Below are 20055 nucleotides of genomic sequence, written 5' to 3' on the forward strand. Positions count from 1 at the left end.
TGAAGATGTGCACAAAAAACAAGAATGATGGCAGCAGTGGGATTCAAACCCCACACCTCCAGAGAGACTGGAGCCTAAATCCAGCACCTTAGACCACTCGGCCACGCTACCCTTCAATGTCAATGACCCCCACACTTTGCCATCTGTTACTTAAGCCTGCTAAACTCCCATTCATTTTCGGTCTCTTCTTGTTCATTTTTCCTTTTGAGTCCTTCGTTTATATCACATTGCTTTTTCTTCCTGTCTCAACACATTATTTGTTTTGCTGCTATGTCTGAAGAGCACATTTATAGAGCCCTTTAACCTCTCTTGGGTAGGGGGCAGTATTTTCACGTCCGGATGAAAAGCGTGCCCAAAGTAAACTGCCTGTTACTCAGGCCCAGAAGCTAGGATATGCATATAATTGGTAGATTTGGATAGGAAACACTCTAAAGTTTCTAAAACTGATAACATGATGTCTGTGTGTATAACACAACTGATATGGCAGGCAAAACCCCAAGGACAAACCATCCCAAAAAATAAGAATTTTCAGCCTTCCAATGTTTCCAAAGGCTTTCATGTTTATTATGAGGCGAAGTCCTCCCAGATTGCAGTTCCTAGGGCTTCAACTAGATGTCAACAGAAAGAGTTTCAGGCTGGTTTTTGGAAAAATGAGCTAGAAGTTGTCGTTTTTCTAAGTGGCTCCCATTTTGGCTGAAGTGTTTCCATGCGCGTGGGTGAAAGCGCGTTCTTTGTTATTTCTCTCCGGTAATGAACATATTTTTCTCCGTCTTAAATTTGATCATTTCTTTGCGTATAAGGGTACCTGAGGTTTGATTATAAACGTTGTTGGACTTGTTTGGATAAGTTTATTGGTAACGTTTGGGATTCATTTTGTATGCATTTTGAAGCAGGGAAACCGGTGGATTATTGAATGAAGCGCGCCAGCTAAACTGAGTTTTTATGGCTATAAAGAAGGACTTTATCGAACAAAAGGACCCTTTGTTATGTAACTGGGACCTTTTGGAGTGCCAACAGAAGAAGATCTTCAAAGGTAAGGCATTTATTATATCGCTATTTCTGACTTTCGTGTCGCACCTGCCTGGTTGAATTCTTTTTTCATGTTTTTGTATGCGGGGCGCTGTCCTCAATTAATCGCATGGTGTGCTTTCGCCGTAAAGCCTTTTTGAAATCTGACACAGCAGCTGGATTAACAAGAAGTTAAGCTTTATTTTGATGTATAATACTTGTGTTTTCATGAATGTTAAATATTTATATTTCTGTCATTTGAAATTCGCGCTCTGCAATTTCACCGGATGTTGGCCAGGTGGGACGCTACAGTCCCACATGCCCATAAGAAGTTTTAACAAGCTCAGAGAGGCAGATCTCAGCCAACTGGTATGCGTGGCCACCGCTACAGCAGAGGACGAGTTAGTTAAGGCAATGTACTGCTAATTCATTGTGTTCTGCACTCGTGGGTTTGACGTCACACAACATTTTTCTCCTTCTTCCTTTGTATTCTTCATTTATATCACGTTGCTTTGTCTTCCTGTGTCAACACACCATTTGTTTTTGCTGCTTTGTCTGAAGATCACATTTGTAGTGCCCTTTAACAAGCTCAGAAAGGTGTATCTCGGCCAACTATTTGGAGGGCAACCTCTATAGCAAGGGACGAGGTAGTTAAGGCAATTTAGTGCTAAAGATGCCAGCGGTGTTATTTCCCATGTTTTAATATCGAAATGCTACCAAAGTTTTCATTGACCACACTGAAGATGTGCACAAAAAACAAGAATGATGGCAGCAGTGGGATTCAAACCCACGCCTCCAGAGAGACTGGAGCCTAAATCCAGTACGTTAGACCACTCGGCCACGCTACCCTTCAATGTCAACGACCCCCACACTTTGCCATCTGTTACTTAAGCCTGCTAAGCTCCCATTCATTTTGGTCTCTTCTTTTTCATTTTTCCTTTTGAGTCCTTCATTTATATCAAATTGCTTTTTCTTCCTGTCTCAACACATTATTTGTTTTGCTGCTATGTCTGAAGAGCACATTTATAGAGCCCTTTAACCTCTCTTGGGTAGGGGGCAGTATTTTCACGTCCGGATGAAAAGCGTGCCCAAAGTAAACTGCCTGTTACTCAGGCCCAGAAGCTAGGATATGCATATAATTGGTAGATTTGGATAGGAAACACTCTAAAGTTTCTAAAACTGATAACATGATGTCTGTGTGTATAACACAACTGATATGGCAGGCAAAACCCCAAGGACAAACCATCCCAAAAAATAAGAATTTTCAGCCTTCCACTGTTTCCAAAGGCTTTCATGTTTATTATGAGGCGAAGTCCTCCCAGATTGCAGTTCCTAGGGCTTCAACTAGATGTCAACAGAAAGAGTTTCAGGCTGGTTTTTGGAAAAATGAGCTAGAAGTTGTCGTTTTTCTAAGTGGCTCCCATTTTGGCTGAAGTGTTTCCATGCGCGTGGGTGAAAGCGCGTTCTTTGTTATTTCTCTCCGGTAATGAACATACTTTTCTCCGTCTTAAATTTGATCATTTCTTTGCGTATAAGGGGACCTGAGGTTTGATTATAAACGTTGTTGGACTTGTTTGGATAAGTTTATTGGTAACGTTTGGGATTCATTTTGTATGCATTTTGAAGCAGGGAAACCGGTGGATTATTGAATGAAGCGTGCCAGCTAAACTGAGTTTTTATGGCTATAAAGAAGGACTTTATCGAACAAAAGGACCCTTTGTTATGTAACTGGGACCTTTTGGAGTGCCAACAGAAGAAGATCTTCAAAGGTAAGGCATTTATTATATTGCTATTTCTGACTTTCGTGTCGCACCTGCCTGGTTGAATTCTTTTTTCATGTTTTTGTATGCGGGGCGCTGTCCTCAATTAATCGCATGGTGTGCTTTCGCCGTAAAGCCTTTTTGAAATCTGACACAGCGGCTGGATTAACAAGAAGTTAAGCTTTATTTTGATGTGTAATACTTGTGTTTTCATGAATGTTAAATATTTATATTTCTGTCATTTGAAATTCGCGCTCTGCAATTTCACCGGATGTTGGCCAGGTGGGACGCTACAGTCCCACATGCCAATAAGAAGTTTTAACAAGCTCAGAGAGGCAGATCTCAGCCAACTGGTATGCGTGGCCACCGCTACAGCAGAGGACGAGTTAGTTAAGGCAATGTACTGCTAATTCATTGTGTTCTGCACTCGTGGGTTTGACGTCACACAACATTTTTCTCCTTCTTCCTTTTGTATTCTTCATTTATATCACGTTGCTTTGTCTTCCTGTGTCAACACACCATTTGTTTTTGCTGCTTTGTCTGAAGATCACATTTGTAGTGCCCTTTAACAAGCTCAGAAAGGTGTATCTCGGCCAACTATTTGGAGGGCAACCTCTATAGCACGGGACGAGGTAGTTAAGGCAATTTAGTGCTAAAGATGCCAGCGGTGTTATTTCCCTTGTTTTAATATCGAAATGCTACCAAAGTTTTCATTGACCACACTGAAGATGTGCACAAAAAACAAGAATGATGGCAGCAGTGGGATTCAAACCCACGCCTCCAGAGAGACTGGAGCCTAAATCCAGTACGTTAGACCACTCGGCCACGCTACCCTTCAATGTCAACGACCCCCACACTTTGCCATCTGTTACTTAAGCCTGCTAAGCTCCCATTCATTTTCGGTCTCTTCTTGTTCATTTTTCCTTTTGAGTCCTTCGTTTATATCACATTGCTTTTTCTTCCTGTCTCAACACATTATTTGTTTTGCTGCTATGTCTGAAGAGCACATTTATAGAGCCCTTTAACCTCTCTTGGGTAGGGGGCAGTATTTTCACGTCCGGATGAAAAGCGTGCCCAAAGTAAACTGCCTGTTACTCAGGCCCAGAAGCTAGGATATGCATATAATTGGTAGATTTGGATAGGAAACACTCTAAAGTTTCTAAAACTGATAACATGATGTCTGTGAGTATAACACAACTGATATGGCAGGCAAAACCCCAAGGACAAACCATCCCAAAAAATAAGAATTTTCAGCCTTCCACTGTTTCCAAAGGCTTTCATGTTTATTATGAGGCGAAGTCCTCCCAGATTGCAGTTCCTAGGGCTTCAACTAGATGTCAACAGAAAGAGTTTCAGGCTGGTTTTTGGAAAAATGAGCTAGAAGTTGTCGTTTTTCTAAGTGGCTCCCATTTTGGCTGAAGTGTTTCCATGCGCGTGGGTGAAAGCGCGTTCTTTGTTATTTCTCTCCGGTAATGAACATACTTTTCTCCGTCTTAAATTTGATCATTTCTTTGCGTATAAGGGGACCTGAGGTTTGATTATAAACGTTGTTGGACTTGTTTGGATAAGTTTATTGGTAACGTTTGGGATTCATTTTGTATGCATTTTGAAGCAGGGAAACCGGTGGATTATTGAATGAAGCGTGCCAGCTAAACTGAGTTTTTATGGCTATAAAGAAGGACTTTATCGAACAAAAGGACCCTTTGTTATGTAACTGGGACCTTTTGGAGTGCCAACAGAAGAAGATCTTCAAAGGTAAGGCATTTATTATATCGCTATTTCTGACTTTCGTGTCGCACCTGCCTGGTTGAATTCTTTTTTCATGTTTTTGTATGCGGGGCGCTGTCCTCAATTAATCGCATGGTGTGCTTTCGCCGTAAAGCCTTTTTGAAATCTGACACAGCGGCTGGATTAACAAGAAGTTAAGCTTTATTTTGATGTGTAATACTTGTGTTTTCATGAATGTTAAATATTTATATTTCTGTCATTTGAAATTCGCGCTCTGCAATTTCACCGGATGTTGGCCAGGTGGGACGCTACAGTCCCACATGCCAATAAGAAGTTTTAACAAGCTCAGAGAGGCAGATCTCAGCCAACTGGTATGCGTGGCCACCGCTACAGCAGAGGACGAGTTAGTTAAGGCAATGTACTGCTAATTCATTGTGTTCTGCACTCGTGGGTTTGACGTCACACAACATTTTTCTCCTTCTTCCTTTTGTATTCTTCATTTATATCACGTTGCTTTGTCTTCCTGTGTCAACACACCATTTGTTTTTGCTGCTTTGTCTGAAGATCACATTTGTAGTGCCCTTTAACAAGCTCAGAAAGGTGTATCTCGGCCAACTATTTGGAGGGCAACCTCTATAGCACGGGACGAGGTAGTTAAGGCAATTTAGTGCTAAAGATGCCAGCGGTGTTATTTCCCTTGTTTTAATATCGAAATGCTACCAAAGTTTTCATTGACCACACTGAAGATGTGCACAAAAAACAAGAATGATGGCAGCAGTGGGATTCAAACCCACACCTCCAGAGAGACTGGAGCCTAAATCCAGCACCTTAGACCACTCGGCCACGCTACCCTTCAATGTCAATGACCCCCACACTTTGCCATCTGTTACTTAAGCCTGCTAAGCTCCCATTCATTTTCGGTCTCTTCTTGTTCATTTTTCCTTTTGAGTCCTTCGTTTATATCACATTGCTTTTTCTTCCTGTCTCAACACATTATTTGTTTTGCTGCTATGTCTGAAGAGCACATTTATAGAGCCCGTTAACCTCTCTTGGGTAGGGGGCAGTATTTTCACGTCCGGATGAAAAGCGTGCCCAAAGTAAACTGCCTGTTACTCAGGCCCAGAAGCTAGGATATGCATATAATTGGTAGATTTGGATAGGAAACACTCTAAAGTTTCTAAAACTGATAACATGATGTCTGTGAGTATAACACAACTGATATGGCAGGCAAAACCCCAAGGACAAACCATCCCAAAAAATAAGAATTTTCAGCCTTCCACTGTTTCCAAAGGCTTTCATGTTTATTATGAGGCGAAGTCCTCCCAGATTGCAGTTCCTAGGGCTTCAACTAGATGTCAACAGAAAGAGTTTCAGGCTGGTTTTTGGAAAAATGAGCTAGAAGTTGTCGTTTTTCTAAGTGGCTCCCATTTTGGCTGAAGTGTTTCCATGCGCGTGGGTGAAAGCGCGTTCTTTGTTATTTCTCTCCGGTAATGAACATACTTTTCTCCGTCTTAAATTTGATCATTTCTTTGCGTATAAGGGGACCTGAGGTTTGATTATAAACGTTGTTGGACTTGTTTGGATAAGTTTATTGGTAACGTTTGGGATTCATTTTGTATGCATTTTGAAGCAGGGAAACCGGTGGATTATTGAATGAAGCGTGCCAGCTAAACTGAGTTTTTATGGCTATAAAGAAGGACTTTATCGAACAAAAGGACCCTTTGTTATGTAACTGGGACCTTTTGGAGTGCCAACAGAAGAAGATCTTCAAAGGTAAGGCATTTATTATATTGCTATTTCTGACTTTCGTGTCGCACCTGCCTGGTTGAATTCTTTTTTCATGTTTTTGTATGTGGGGCGCTGTCCTCAATTAATCGCATGGTGTGCTTTCGCCGTAAAGCCTTTTTGAAATCTGACACAGCGGCTGGATTAACAAGAAGTTAAGCTTTATTTTGATGTGTAATACTTGTGTTTTCATGAATGTTAAATATTTATATTTCTGTCATTTGAAATTCGCGCTCTGCAATTTCACCGGATGTTGGCCAGGTGGGACGCTACAGTCCCACATGCCAATAAGAAGTTTTAACAAGCTCAGAGAGGCAGATCTCAGCCAACTGGTATGCGTGGCCACCGCTACAGCAGAGGACGAGTTAGTTAAGGCAATGTACTGCTAATTCATTGTGTTCTGCACTCGTGGGTTTGACGTCACACAACATTTTTCTCCTTCCTTTTGTATTCTTCATTTATATCACGTTGCTTTGTCTTCCTGTGTCAACACACCATTTGTTTTTGCTGCTTTGTCTGAAGATCACATTTGTAGTGCCCTTTAACAAGCTCAGAAAGGTGTATCTCGGCCAACTATTTGGAGGGCAACCTCTATAGCACAAGACGAGGTAGTTAAGGCAATTTAGTGCTAAAGATGCCAGCGGTGTTATTTCCCTTGTTTTAATATCGAAATGCTACCAAAGTTTTCATTGACCACACTGAAGATGTGCACAAAAAACAAGAATGATGGCAGCAGTGGGATTCAAACCCACACCTCCAGAGAGACTGGAGCCTAAATCCAGCACCTTAGACCACTCGGCCACGCTACCCTTCAATGTCAATGACCCCCACACTTTGCCATCTGTTACTTAAGCCTGCTAAGCTCCCATTCATTTTCGGTCTCTTCTTGTTCATTTTTCCTTTTGAGTCCTTCGTTTATATCACATTGCTTTTTCTTCCTGTCTCAACACATTATTTGTTTTGCTGCTATGTCTGAAGAGCACATTTATAGAGCCCGTTAACCTCTCTTGGGTAGGGGGCAGTATTTTCACGTCCGGATGAAAAGCGTGCCCAAAGTAAACTGCCTGTTACTCAGGCCCAGAAGCTAGGATATGCATATAATTGGTAGATTTGGATAGGAAACACTCTAAAGTTTCTAAAACTGATAACATGATGTCTGTGAGTATAACACAACTGATATGGCAGGCAAAACCCCAAGGACAAACCATCCCAAAAAATAAGAATTTTCAGCCTTCCACTGTTTCCAAAGGCTTTCATGTTTATTATGAGGCGAAGTCCTCCCAGATTGCAGTTCCTAGGGCTTCAACTAGATGTCAACAGAAAGAGTTTCAGGCTGGTTTTTGGAAAAATGAGCTAGAAGTTGTCGTTTTTCTAAGTGGCTCCCATTTTGGCTGAAGTGTTTCCATGCGCGTGGGTGAAAGCGCGTTCTTTGTTATTTCTCTCCGGTAATGAACATACTTTTCTCCGTCTTAAATTTGATCATTTCTTTGCGTATAAGGGTACCTGAGGTTTGATTATAAACTTTGTTGGACTTGTTTGGATAAGTTTATTGGTAACGTTTGGGATTCATTTTGTATGCATTTTGAAGCAGGGAAACCGGTGGATTATTGAATGAAGCGTGCCAGCTAAACTGAGTTTTTATGGCTATAAAGAAGGACTTTATCGAACAAAAGGACCCTTTGTTATGTAACTGGGACCTTTTGGAGTGCCAACAGAAGAAGATCTTCAAAGGTAAGGCATTTATTATATTGCTATTTCTGACTTTCGTGTCGCACCTGCCTGGTTGAATTCTTTTTTCATGTTTTTGTATGCGGGGCGCTGTCCTCAATTAATCGCATGGTGTGCTTTCGCCGTAAAGCCTTTTTGAAATCTGACACAGCGGCTGGATTAACAAGAAGTTAAGCTTTATTTTGATGTGTAATACTTGTGTTTTCATGAATGTTAAATATTTATATTTCTGTCATTTGAAATTCGCGCTCTGCAATTTCACCGGATGTTGGCCAGGTGGGACGCTACAGTCCCACATGCCAATAAGAAGTTTTAACAAGCTCAGAGAGGCAGATCTCAGCCAACTGGTATGCGTGGCCACCGCTACAGCAGAGGACGAGTTAGTTAAGGCAATGTACTGCTAATTCATTGTGTTCTGCACTCGTGGGTTTGACGTCACACAACATTTTTCTCCTTCCTTTTGTATTCTTCATTTATATCACGTTGCTTTGTCTTCCTGTGTCAACACACCATTTGTTTTTGCTGCTTTGTCTGAAGATCACATTTGTAGTGCCCTTTAACAAGCTCAGAAAGGTGTATCTCGGCCAACTATTTGGAGGGCAACCTCTATAGCACAAGACGAGGTAGTTAAGGCAATTTAGTGCTAAAGATGCCAGCGGTGTTATTTCCCTTGTTTTAATATCGAAATGCTACCAAAGTTTTCATTGACCACACTGAAGATGTGCACAAAAAACAAGAATGATGGCAGCAGTGGGATTCAAACCCACACCTCCAGAGAGACTGGAGCCTAAATCCAGCACCTTAGACCACTCGGCCACGCTACCCTTCAATGTCAATGACCCCCACACTTTGCCATCTGTTACTTAAGCCTGCTAAACTCCCATTCATTTTCGGTCTCTTCTTGTTCATTTTTCCTTTTGAGTCCTTCGTTTATATCACATTGCTTTTTCTTCCTGTCTCAACACATTATTTGTTTTGCTGCTATGTCTGAAGAGCACATTTATAGAGCCCGTTAACCTCTCTTGGGTAGGGGGCAGTATTTTCACGTCCGGATGAAAAGCGTGCCCAAAGTAAACTGCCTGTTACTCAGGCCCAGAAGCTAGGATATGCATATAATTGGTAGATTTGGATAGGAAACACTCTAAAGTTTCTAAAACTGATAACATGATGTCTGTGAGTATAACACAACTGATATGGCAGGCAAAACCCCAAGGACAAACCATCCCAAAAAATAAGAATTTTCAGCCTTCCACTGTTTCCAAAGGCTTTCATGTTTATTATGAGGCGAAGTCCTCCCAGATTGCAGTTCCTAGGGCTTCAACTAGATGTCAACAGAAAGAGTTTCAGGCTGGTTTTTGGAAAAATGAGCTAGAAGTTGTCGTTTTTCTAAGTGGCTCCCATTTTGGCTGAAGTGTTTCCATGCGCGTGGGTGAAAGCGCGTTCTTTGTTATTTCTCTCCGGTAATGAACATACTTTTCTCCGTCTTAAATTTGATCATTTCTTTGCGTATAAGGGGACCTGAGGTTTGATTATAAACGTTGTTGGACTTGTTTGGATAAGTTTATTGGTAACGTTTGGGATTCATTTTGTATGCATTTTGAAGCAGGGAAACCGGTGGATTATTGAATGAAGCGTGCCAGCTAAACTGAGTTTTTATGGCTATAAAGAAGGACTTTATCGAACAAAAGGACCCTTTGTTATGTAACTGGGACCTTTTGGAGTGCCAACAGAAGAAGATCTTCAAAGGTAAGGCATTTATTATATTGCTATTTCTGACTTTCGTGTCGCACCTGCCTGGTTGAATTCTTTTTTCATGTTTTTGTATGCGGGGCGCTGTCCTCAATTAATCGCATGGTGTGCTTTCGCCGTAAAGCCTTTTTGAAATCTGACACAGCGGCTGGATTAACAAGAAGTTAAGCTTTATTTTGATGTGTAATACTTGTGTTTTCATGAATGTTAAATATTTATATTTCTGTCATTTGAAATTCGCGCTCTGCAATTTCACCGGATGTTGGCCAGGTGGGACGCTACAGTCCCACATGCCAATAAGAAGTTTTAACAAGCTCAGAGAGGCAGATCTCAGCCAACTGGTATGCGTGGCCACCGCTACAGCAGAGGACGAGTTAGTTAAGGCAATGTACTGCTAATTCATTGTGTTCTGCACTCGTGGGTTTGACGTCACACAACATTTTTCTCCTTCCTTTTGTATTCTTCATTTATATCACGTTGCTTTGTCTTCCTGTGTCAACACACCATTTGTTTTTGCTGCTTTGTCTGAAGATCACATTTGTAGTGCCCTTTAACAAGCTCAGAAAGGTGTATCTCGGCCAACTATTTGGAGGGCAACCTCTATAGCACAAGACGAGGTAGTTAAGGCAATTTAGTGCTAAAGATGCCAGCGGTGTTATTTCCCTTGTTTTAATATCGAAATGCTACCAAAGTTTTCATTGACCACACTGAAGATGTGCACAAAAAACAAGAATGATGGCAGCAGTGGGATTCAAACCCACACCTCCAGAGAGACTGGAGCCTAAATCCAGCACCTTAGACCACTCGGCCACGCTACCCTTCAATGTCAATGACCCCCACACTTTGCCATCTGTTACTTAAGCCTGCTAAGCTCCCATTCATTTTCGGTCTCTTCTTGTTCATTTTTCCTTTTGAGTCCTTCGTTTATATCACATTGCTTTTTCTTCCTGTCTCAACACATTATTTGTTTTGCTGCTATGTCTGAAGAGCACATTTATAGAGCCCGTTAACCTCTCTTGGGTAGGGGGCAGTATTTTCACGTCCGGATGAAAAGCGTGCCCAAAGTAAACTGCCTGTTACTCAGGCCCAGAAGCTAGGATATGCATATAATTGGTAGATTTGGATAGGAAACACTCTAAAGTTTCTAAAACTGATAACATGATGTCTGTGAGTATAACACAACTGATATGGCAGGCAAAACCCCAAGGACAAACCATCCCAAAAAATAATAATTTTCAGCCTTCCACTGTTTCCAATGGATTTCATGTTTATTATGAGGCGAAGTCCTCCCAGATTGCAGTTCCTAGGGCTTCAACTAGATGTCAACAGAAAGAGTTTCAGGCTGGTTTTTGGAAAAATGAGCTAGAAGTTGTCGTTTTTCTAAGTGGCTCCCATTTTGGCTGAAGTGTTTCCATGCGCGTGGGTGAAAGCGCGTTCTTTGTTATTTCTCTCCGGTAATGAACATACTTTTCTCCGTCTTAAATTTGATCATTTCTTTGCGTATAAGGGGACCTGAGGTTTGATTATAAACGTTGTTGGACTTGTTTGGATAAGTTTATTGGTAACGTTTGGGATTCATTTTGTATGCATTTTGAAGCAGGGAAACCGGTGGATTATTGAATGAAGCGTGCCAGCTAAACTGAGTTTTTATGGCTAAAAAGAAGGACTTTATCGAACAAAAGTACCCTTTGTTATGTAACTGGGACCTTTTGGAGTGCCAACAGAAGAAGATCTTCAAAGGTAAGGCATTTATTATATCGCTATTTCTGACTTTCGTGTCGCACCTGCCTGGTTGAATTATTTATCATGTTTTTGTATGCGGGGCGCTGTCCTCAATTAATCGCATGGTGCGCTTTCGCCGTAAAGCCTTTTTGAAATCTGACACAGCGGCTGGATTAACAAGAAGTTAAGCTTTATTTTGATGTATAATACTTGTATTTTCATGAATGTTAAATATTTATATTTCTGTCATTTGAAATTCGCGCTCTGCAATTTCACCGGATGTTGGCCAGGTGGGACGCTACAGTCCCACATGCCCATAAGAAGTTTTAACAAGCTCAGAGAGGCAGATCTCAGCCAACTGGTATGCGTGGCCACCGCTACAGCAGAGGACGAGTTAGTTAAGGCAATGTACTGCTAATTCATTGTGTTCTGCACTCGTGGGTTTGACGTCACACAACATTTTTCTCCTTCTTCCTTTTGTATTCTTCATTTATATCACGTTCCTTTTTCTTCCTGTGTCAACACACCATTTGTTTTTGCTGCTTTGTCTGAAGATCACATTTGTAGTGCCCTTTAACAAGCTCAGAAAGGTGTATCTCGGCCAACTGGTAGGAGGGCCACCGCTATAGCACAGGACGAGGTAGTTAAGGCAATTTAGTGCTAAAGATGCCAGCGGTGTTATTTCCCTTGTTTGAATATCGAAACGCTACCAAAGTTTTCATTGACCACACTGAAGATGTGCACAAAAAACAAGAATGATGGCAGCAGTGGGATTCGAACCTATTCCTACAGAGAGACTAGAGCCTAAATCCAGTGCCTTAGACCACTCGGCCACGCTACCCTTCAATGTCAACGACTCCCACACTTTGCCATCTGTTACCTAAGCCTGCTAAGCTCCCATTCATTTCGGTCTCTTCTTTTTCATTTTTCCTTTTGAGTCCTTCGTTTATATCACATTGCTTTTTCTTCCTGTCTCAACACATTATTTGTTTTGCTGCTATGTCTGAAGAGTACATTTATAGAGCCCTTTAACCTCTCTTGGGTAGGGGGCAGTATTTTCACGTCCAGATGAAAAGCGTGCCCAAAGTAAACTGCCTGTTACTCAGGCCCAGAAGCTAGGATAAGCATGTAATTGGTAGATTTGGATAGGAAACACTCTAAAGTTTCTAAAACTGATAACATGATGTCTGTGTGTATAACACAACTGATATGGCAGGCAAAACCCCAAGGACAAACCATCCCAAAAAATAAGAATTTTCAGCCTTCCACTGTTTCCAATGGCTTTCATGTTTATTATGAGGCGAAGTCCTCCCAGATTGCAGTTCCTAGGGCTTCAACTAGATGTCAACAGAAAGAGTTTCAGGCTGGTTTTTGGAAAAATGAGCTAGAAGTTGTCGTTTTTCTAAGTGGCTCCCATTTTGGCTGAAGTGTTTCCATGCGCGTGGGTGAAAGCACGTTCTTTGTTATTTCTCTCCGGTAATGAACATACTTTTCTCCGTCTTAAATTTGATTATTTCTTTGCGTATAAGGGTACCTGAGGTTTGATTATAAACGTTGTTGGACTTGTTTGGATAAGTTTATTGGTAACCTTTGGGATTCATTTTGTATGCATTTTGACGCAGGGAAACCGGTGGATTATTGAATGAAGCGCGCCAGCTAAACTGAGTTTTTATGGCTATAAAGAAGGACTTTATCGAAGAAAAGGACCCTTTGTGATGTACCTGGGACCTTTTGGAGTGCCAACAGAAGAAGATCTTCAAAGGTAAGGCATTTATTATATCGCTATTTCTGACTTTCGTGTCGCACCTGCCTGGTTGAATTCTTTTTTCATGTTTTTGTATGCGGGGCCCTGTCCTCAATTAATCGCATGGTGTGCTTTCGCCGTAAAGCCTTTTTGAAATCTGACACAGCGGCTGGATTAACAAAAAGTTAAGCTTTATTTTGATGTATAATACTTGTATTTTCATGAATGTTAAATATTTATATTTCTGTCATTTGAAATTCGCGCTCTGCAATTTCACCGGATGTTGGCCAGGTGGGACGCTACAGTCCCACATGCCCATAAGAAGTTTTAACAAGCTCAGAGAGGCAGATCTCAGCCAACTGGTATGCGTGGCCACCGCTACAACAGAAGACGAGTTAGTTAAGGCAATGTACTGCTAATTCATTGTGTTCTGCACTCGTGGGTTTGACGTCACACAACATTTTTCTCCTTCTTCCTTTTGTATTCTTCATTTATATCACGTTGCTTTTTCTTCCTGTGTCAACACACCATTTGTTTTTGCTGCTTTGTCTGAAGATCACATTTGTAGTGCCCTTTAACAAGCTCAGAAAGGTGTATCTCGGCCAACTGGTAGGAGGGCCACCGCTATAGCACAGGACGAGGTAGTTAAGGCAATTTAGTGCTAAAGATGCCAGCGGTGTTATTTCCCTTGTTTGAATATCGAAATGCTACCAAAGTTTTCATTGACCACACTGAAGATGTGCACAAAAAACAAGAATGATGGCAGCAGTGGGATTCGAACCCACGCCTCCAGAGAGACTGGAGCCTAAATCCAGCGCCTTAGACCACTCGGCAACGCTACCCTTCAATGTCAATGACCCCACACTTTGCCATCTGTTACTTAAGCCTGCTAAGCTCCCATTCATTTCGGTCTCTTCTTTTCCATTTTTCCTTTTGAGTCCTTCGTTTATATCACATTGCTTCTTCTTCCTGTCTCAACACATTATTTGTTTTGCTGCTATGTCTGAAGAGCACATTTATAGAGCCCGTTAACCTCTCTTGGGTAGGGGGCAGTATTTTCACGTCTGGATGAAAAGCGTGCCCAAAGTAAACTGCCTGTTACTCAGGCCCAGAAGCTAGGATATGCATATAATTGGTAGATTTGGATAGGAAACACTCTAAAGTTTCTAAAACTGATAACATGATGTCTGTGAGTATAACACAACTGATATGGCAGGCAAAACCCCAAGGACAAACCATCCCAAAAAATAATAATTTTCAGCCTTCCACTGTTTCCAATGGATTTCATGTTTATTATGAGGCGAAGTCCTCCCAGATTGCAGTTCCTAGGGCTTCAACTAGATGTCAACAGAAAGAGTTTCAGGCTGGTTTTTGGAAAAATGAGCTAGAAGTTGTCGTTTTTCTAAGTGGCTCCCATTTTGGCTGAAGTGTTTCCATGCGCGTGGGTGAAAGCGCGTTCTTTGTTATTTCTCTCCGGTAATGAACATACTTTTCTCCGTCTTAAATTTGATCATTTCTTTGCGTATAAGGGGACCTGAGGTTTGATTATAAACGTTGTTGGACTTGTTTGGATAAGTTTATTGGTAACGTTTGGGATTCATTTTGTATGCATTTTGAAGCAGGGAAACCGGTGGATTATTGAATGAAGCGTGCCAGCTAAACTGAGTTTTTATGGCTATAAAGAAGGACTTTATCGAACAAAAGTACCCTTTGTTATGTAACTGGGACCTTTTGGAGTGCCAACAGAAGAAGATCTTCAAAGGTAAGGCATTTATTATATCGCTATTTCTGACTTTCGTGTCGCACCTGCCTGGTTGAATTATTTTTTCATGTTTTTGTATGCGGGGCGCTGTCCTCAATTAATCGCATGGTGTGCTTTCGCCGTAAAGCCTTTTTGAAATCTGACACAGCGGCTGGATTAACAAGAAGTTAAGCTTTATTTTGATGTATAATACTTGTATTTTCATGAATGTTAAATATTTATATTTCTGTCATTTGAAATTCGCGCTCTGCAATTTCACCGGATGTTGGCCAGGTGGGACGCTACAGTCCCACATGCCCATAAGAAGTTTTAACAAGCTCAGAGAGGCAGATCTCAGCCATCTGGTATGCGTGGCCACCGCTACAGCAGAGGACGAGTTAGTTAAGGCAATGTACTGCTAATTCATTGTGTTCTGCACTCGTGGGTTTGACGTCACACAACATTTTTCTCCTTCTTCCTTTTGTATTCTTCATTTATATCACGTTGCTTTTTCTTCCTGTGTCAACACACCATTTCTTTTTGCTGCTTTGTCTGAAGATCACATTTGTAGTGCCCTTTAACAAGCTCAGAAAGGTGTATCTCGGCCAACTGGTAGGAGGGCCACCGCTATAGCACAGGACCAGGTTATTAAGGCAATGTAGTGCTAATTCAGTGTGTTCTGTACTCGTGGGTGCGACTACACACAACATTTCTTATTTCCCTTGTAAGAATATCGAAACGCTGCAAAAGTATGGATTGACTGAAGAGATAGCCACACTGATGCCTTGCATGAACAATATCAAAAATGGCAGCATTGTGATACAAAGCCAATCCTCTAGAGAGACTTGAGCCTAAATCCAGTGCCACGCTACCCAGCCCCTTCCTCAAAGTCACACTTTCTCATCTGTTACCTAGGTTTGCTAAGCTCCTATTTATTTAAACCTCTTCTTTTTTCCTTTTTCATTTCATTTTCTTCGTTTATGTCATGTTGCTTTTTCTTCCTGTGCCAACACATCATTTGTTCTTGCTTCTATTTCTGAAGAGTACATTTGTAGAGCACTTTAACAAGCTCAGAAAGGTGTATCTCGGCCAGCTGGTGGGTGTGGCCACCGCTATAGCACAGGGCGAGGTAGTTAAGGCAATTTAGTGCTAAAGATGCCAGCGGTGTTATTTCCCTTGTTTGAATATAGAAATGCTACCAAAGTTTTAATTGACCACACTGAAGACGTGCACAAAAAACAAGAATGATGGCAGCAGTGGAATTCAAACCCACGCCTCCAGAGAGACTGGGGCCTAAATCCAGCGCCTTAGAACACTCGGCCACGCTACCCTTCACTGTCAATGACCCCACACTTTGCCATCTGTTACCTAAGCCTGCTAAGCTCCCATTCATTTCGGTCTCTTCTTTTTCATTTTTCCTTTTGAGTCCTTCGTTTCTATCACATTGCTTTTTCTTCCTGTCTCAACACATTATTTGTTTTGCTGCTATGTCTGAAGAGCACATTTATAGAGCCCTTTAACCTCTCTTGGGTAGGGGGCAGTATTTTCACGTCCGGATGAAAAGCGTGCCCAAAGTAAACTGCCTGTTACTCAGGCCCAGAAGCTAGGATATGCATATAATTGGTAGATTTGGATAGGAAACACTCTAAAGTTTCTAAAACTGATAACATGATGTCTGTGAGTATAACACAACTGATATGGCAGGCGAAACCCAGTGGACAAACCATCCCAAAAAAATAATAATTTTCAGCCTCCCACTGTTTCCAATGGCTTTCATGTTTATTATGAGGCGAAGTCCTCCCAGATTGCAGTTCCTAGGGCTTCCACTAGATGTCAACAGAAAGAGTTTCAGGCTGGTTTTTGGAAAAATGAGCTAGAAGTTGTAGTTTTTCTAAGTGGCTCCCATTTTGGCTGAAGTGTTTCCATGCACGTGGGTGAAAGCGCATTCTTTGTTATTTCTCTCCGGTAATGAACATACCTTTCTCCGTATTCAATTTGATCATTTCTTTGCGTATAAGGGTACCTGAGGTTTGATTATAAACGTTGTTGGACTTGTTTGGATAAGTTAATTGGTAAGGTTTGAGATTCATTTTGTATGCATTTTGAATGAGGGAAACCGGTGGATTATTGAATGAAGCGTGCCAGCTAAACTGAGTTTTTATGGATATAAAGAAGGACTTTATCGAACAAAAGGACCCTTTGTGATGTAACTGGGACCTTTTGGAGTGCCAACAGAAGAAGATCTTCAAAGGTAAGGCATTTATTATATCGCTATTTCTGACTTTCGTGTCGCACCTGCCTGGTTGAATTTTTTTTTCATGTTTTTGTATGCGGGGCGCTGTCCTCAATTAATCGCATGGTGTGCTTTCGCCGTAAAGCCTTTTTGAAATCTGACACAGTGGCTGGATTAACAAGAAGTTAAGCTTTATTTTGATGTATAATACTTGTATTTTCATGAATGTTAAATATTTATATTTCTGTAATTTGAAATTCGCGCTCTGCAATTTCACCGGATGTTGGCCAGGTGGGACGCTACAGTCCCACATGCCCATAAGAAGTTTTAACAAGCTCAGCTAGGCAGATCTCAGCCAACTGGTATGCGTGGCCACCGCTACAGCAGAGGACGAGTTAGTTAAGGCAATGTACTGCTAATTCATTGTGTTCGGCACTCGTGGGTTTGACGTCACACAACATTTTTCTCCTTCTTCCTTTTGTATTCTTCATTTATAGCACGTTGCTTTTTCTTCCTGTGTCAACACACCATTTGTTTTTGCTGCTTTGTCTGAAGATCACATTTGTAGTGCCCTTTAACAAGCTCAGAAAGGTGTATCTCGGCCAACTGGTAGGAGGGCCACCGCTATAGCACAGGACCAGGTAATTAAGGCAATGTAGTGCTAATTCAATGTGTTCTGTACTCGTGGGTGCGACTACACACAACATTTCTTATTTCCCTTGTAAGAATATCGTGCAGTAAATGTAATCTCAATTCAATACGATGTGCATTTACTGTACATATACCCAATATAGCTATTAAACCCATGTTCAGTGACTGTAATCTGTGACGCAAGTGGCCTAATATGTTTGTGACGTTCCATGGAACCCACGGTATTCTTTAAAACTAGATTCTGATTGGCTTGCAGGTCATTCTACAGTGTAAATTATAAATGAAAACGGGGGTTTTTATCAGTGTTACAGATTCACATTTCCGAGCGTGTCTCAACCCGTACCGCGCTTTTATCTGTCTAAAGGTATCTTCACGCACGACTGGATAGGCCTTTTGGATACGCTTGTCCATGGTAAGGATATGCGTCAAGCTATAGCCTACTTTTAATGTTTTAGTTCCGAACTCAAGTTACTCCAGTCAAGTGATTCATCGTAAAAGTTAGTTGTTTTGACTGAGCAGTCCAATGGCCAATGCTGTTTTTGGACTATGAGATCCTCGGCTATATACTATGATGAGCCAATAACATGCATAGATTATGCATTAGGCATTGCACAAGTCAGCGTCTAGGTCAGAATATAAAGTTGCTACTTCCGTCAACTCAAGTTACTCAAGTCAAGTTATTAATTTTGTTTTGACTGTCAAAACAAATAACTTTTATGGAATATTCCAAATTACAATGGCAATTATGCATCACAAATTCACAATATTACTTGTATTTCAATGATTCATCCAGGCCCAAGACATAAAGTTGCCTGAAAGCTGTGCAGCAATCATTCCATTGCTGACCCATAGGATGGTAATCACATACATGATTGGCTTAATCTAGAATCATGGATACCTTTCATGTGAGTACTCACACACCAGATTTTTTTACATACCTCAGAAGGAAGATACCTCAATATCTGGAAGCACTGTCTCATGTACAATTGTTAATACTATCTCTGAAATGTCTAACAAAATGTTGACCTGATCATTTCATCAAGACCTTCTCATCACAAGTTGGAACTAGTGGTCAACATTGGGACAATGCAGCCCAAAATAACAGGGGCCAATATTTTCATGGCGGTAAGCACTACACTTCTGATGGGTTTAAAGATTGTATTACATTATCTAAAAGTGATTAAGTAAACCCCAGCTGTTATTCTTTTCACAGGGAAGGACAATCCCCATTATGCCATGAATGTTTCATTGCTGAATAACCATAGATATTTTTCCTATAATTTGGCTCCCTTTCCTCCAACAGTGAGCAAGACCTGCCAGCAGAGCTCACTGGAGCAGGGAGACATCTCGTCATAATTTTGGCACCTGACAAAGTACACTTTTTTCTTCTAAATACCACTATAGTAACATCTTCTGCACAAAGTGACATTCCTAATAAGATTGGTGTTATGTGAGAGAGAATCCTAAAGATGGTCCAATGGGCATGGTCTGAAGCCTCTCGTCATCTCAGTATGTTGAACCACCTGATTTCTTGCAGGCTTGAGATTCAGATCCTGCTGAACGATGTTAAGCAGTCGATTAACCACATGCAGGGGACGCTGAACACCATGCAGGGGCAGTGTATTGAGTTGCAGACTGCCATATCTAAGGTAGTGTCAGATGAGTCTCAGATACAGAAGAATAAGACTATGATGGTATGGTGATAATGATTGAGATGGTGATTATAATAATGATGACTAGCGGTACCCCACCCTACAGGTGGTAAATCATTGGATCTGATTTATTCAATTCAATCGTAGAAAATTCTGACATTTCTGACTCGCTAACTCGTTATGGAATGATGATTTCAAGTTTCCCACTTGTGAAGTATGAGAATCAACCAGTTGGAAGCTCTACACTAATAACTTACATTCATTTTAACTCTGGGGTTCCAAGTTTCCGATGGCATGTGAATGCGTCAATAATTGCCATGGTAATTTTGAATGTTCAGTCAGTGAGCATTATGGGTAATTGTCCTACATACTTACATGAAATGCTGTAGTAACAGTGCCATTCCAAACACAATAAATGTGAAAATTAACAAAGTTACAAAATATTGCTAAAGTGAAGAATATCAGCTCAAAATTGTAGGAGGAAATGCCCCTGCAGCAGGGAGTCTTACGGTATTATAATATATTGTAGATAACATTAATATAATTTGTGTATT

At 41.2% G+C, this 20055-nt stretch overlaps 7 non-coding genes across 7 annotated transcripts; all 7 read right to left on the reverse strand.

The window, feature by feature from the left end:
- Positions 1–1774: 1774 nt before the first annotated feature.
- On the reverse strand, positions 1775–1856 carry trnal-uag (transfer RNA leucine (anticodon UAG)). The gene has a single exon. It is a non-coding gene; the product is annotated as a tRNA-Leu (tRNA).
- A 1663-nt stretch (positions 1857–3519) lies between these two features.
- On the reverse strand, positions 3520–3601 carry trnal-uag (transfer RNA leucine (anticodon UAG)). The gene has a single exon. It is a non-coding gene; the product is annotated as a tRNA-Leu (tRNA).
- Positions 3602–5265: 1664 nt separating this feature from the next.
- trnal-uag (transfer RNA leucine (anticodon UAG)) lies at positions 5266–5347 on the reverse strand. The gene has a single exon. It is a non-coding gene; the product is annotated as a tRNA-Leu (tRNA).
- A 1661-nt stretch (positions 5348–7008) lies between these two features.
- On the reverse strand, positions 7009–7090 carry trnal-uag (transfer RNA leucine (anticodon UAG)). The gene has a single exon. It is a non-coding gene; the product is annotated as a tRNA-Leu (tRNA).
- Positions 7091–8751: 1661 nt separating this feature from the next.
- Positions 8752–8833, reverse strand: trnal-uag (transfer RNA leucine (anticodon UAG)). Its single transcript has one exon. It is a non-coding gene; the product is annotated as a tRNA-Leu (tRNA).
- Positions 8834–10494: 1661 nt separating this feature from the next.
- Positions 10495–10576, reverse strand: trnal-uag (transfer RNA leucine (anticodon UAG)). The gene has a single exon. It is a non-coding gene; the product is annotated as a tRNA-Leu (tRNA).
- A 3408-nt stretch (positions 10577–13984) lies between these two features.
- trnal-uag (transfer RNA leucine (anticodon UAG)) lies at positions 13985–14066 on the reverse strand. The gene has a single exon. It is a non-coding gene; the product is annotated as a tRNA-Leu (tRNA).
- Positions 14067–20055: the final 5989 nt, after the last annotated feature.

The sequence above is a fragment of the Salmo trutta genome, chromosome 34 (assembly GCF_901001165.1).
Source record: "Salmo trutta chromosome 34, fSalTru1.1, whole genome shotgun sequence".
Lineage (NCBI taxonomy): Eukaryota > Metazoa > Chordata > Actinopteri > Salmoniformes > Salmonidae > Salmo > Salmo trutta.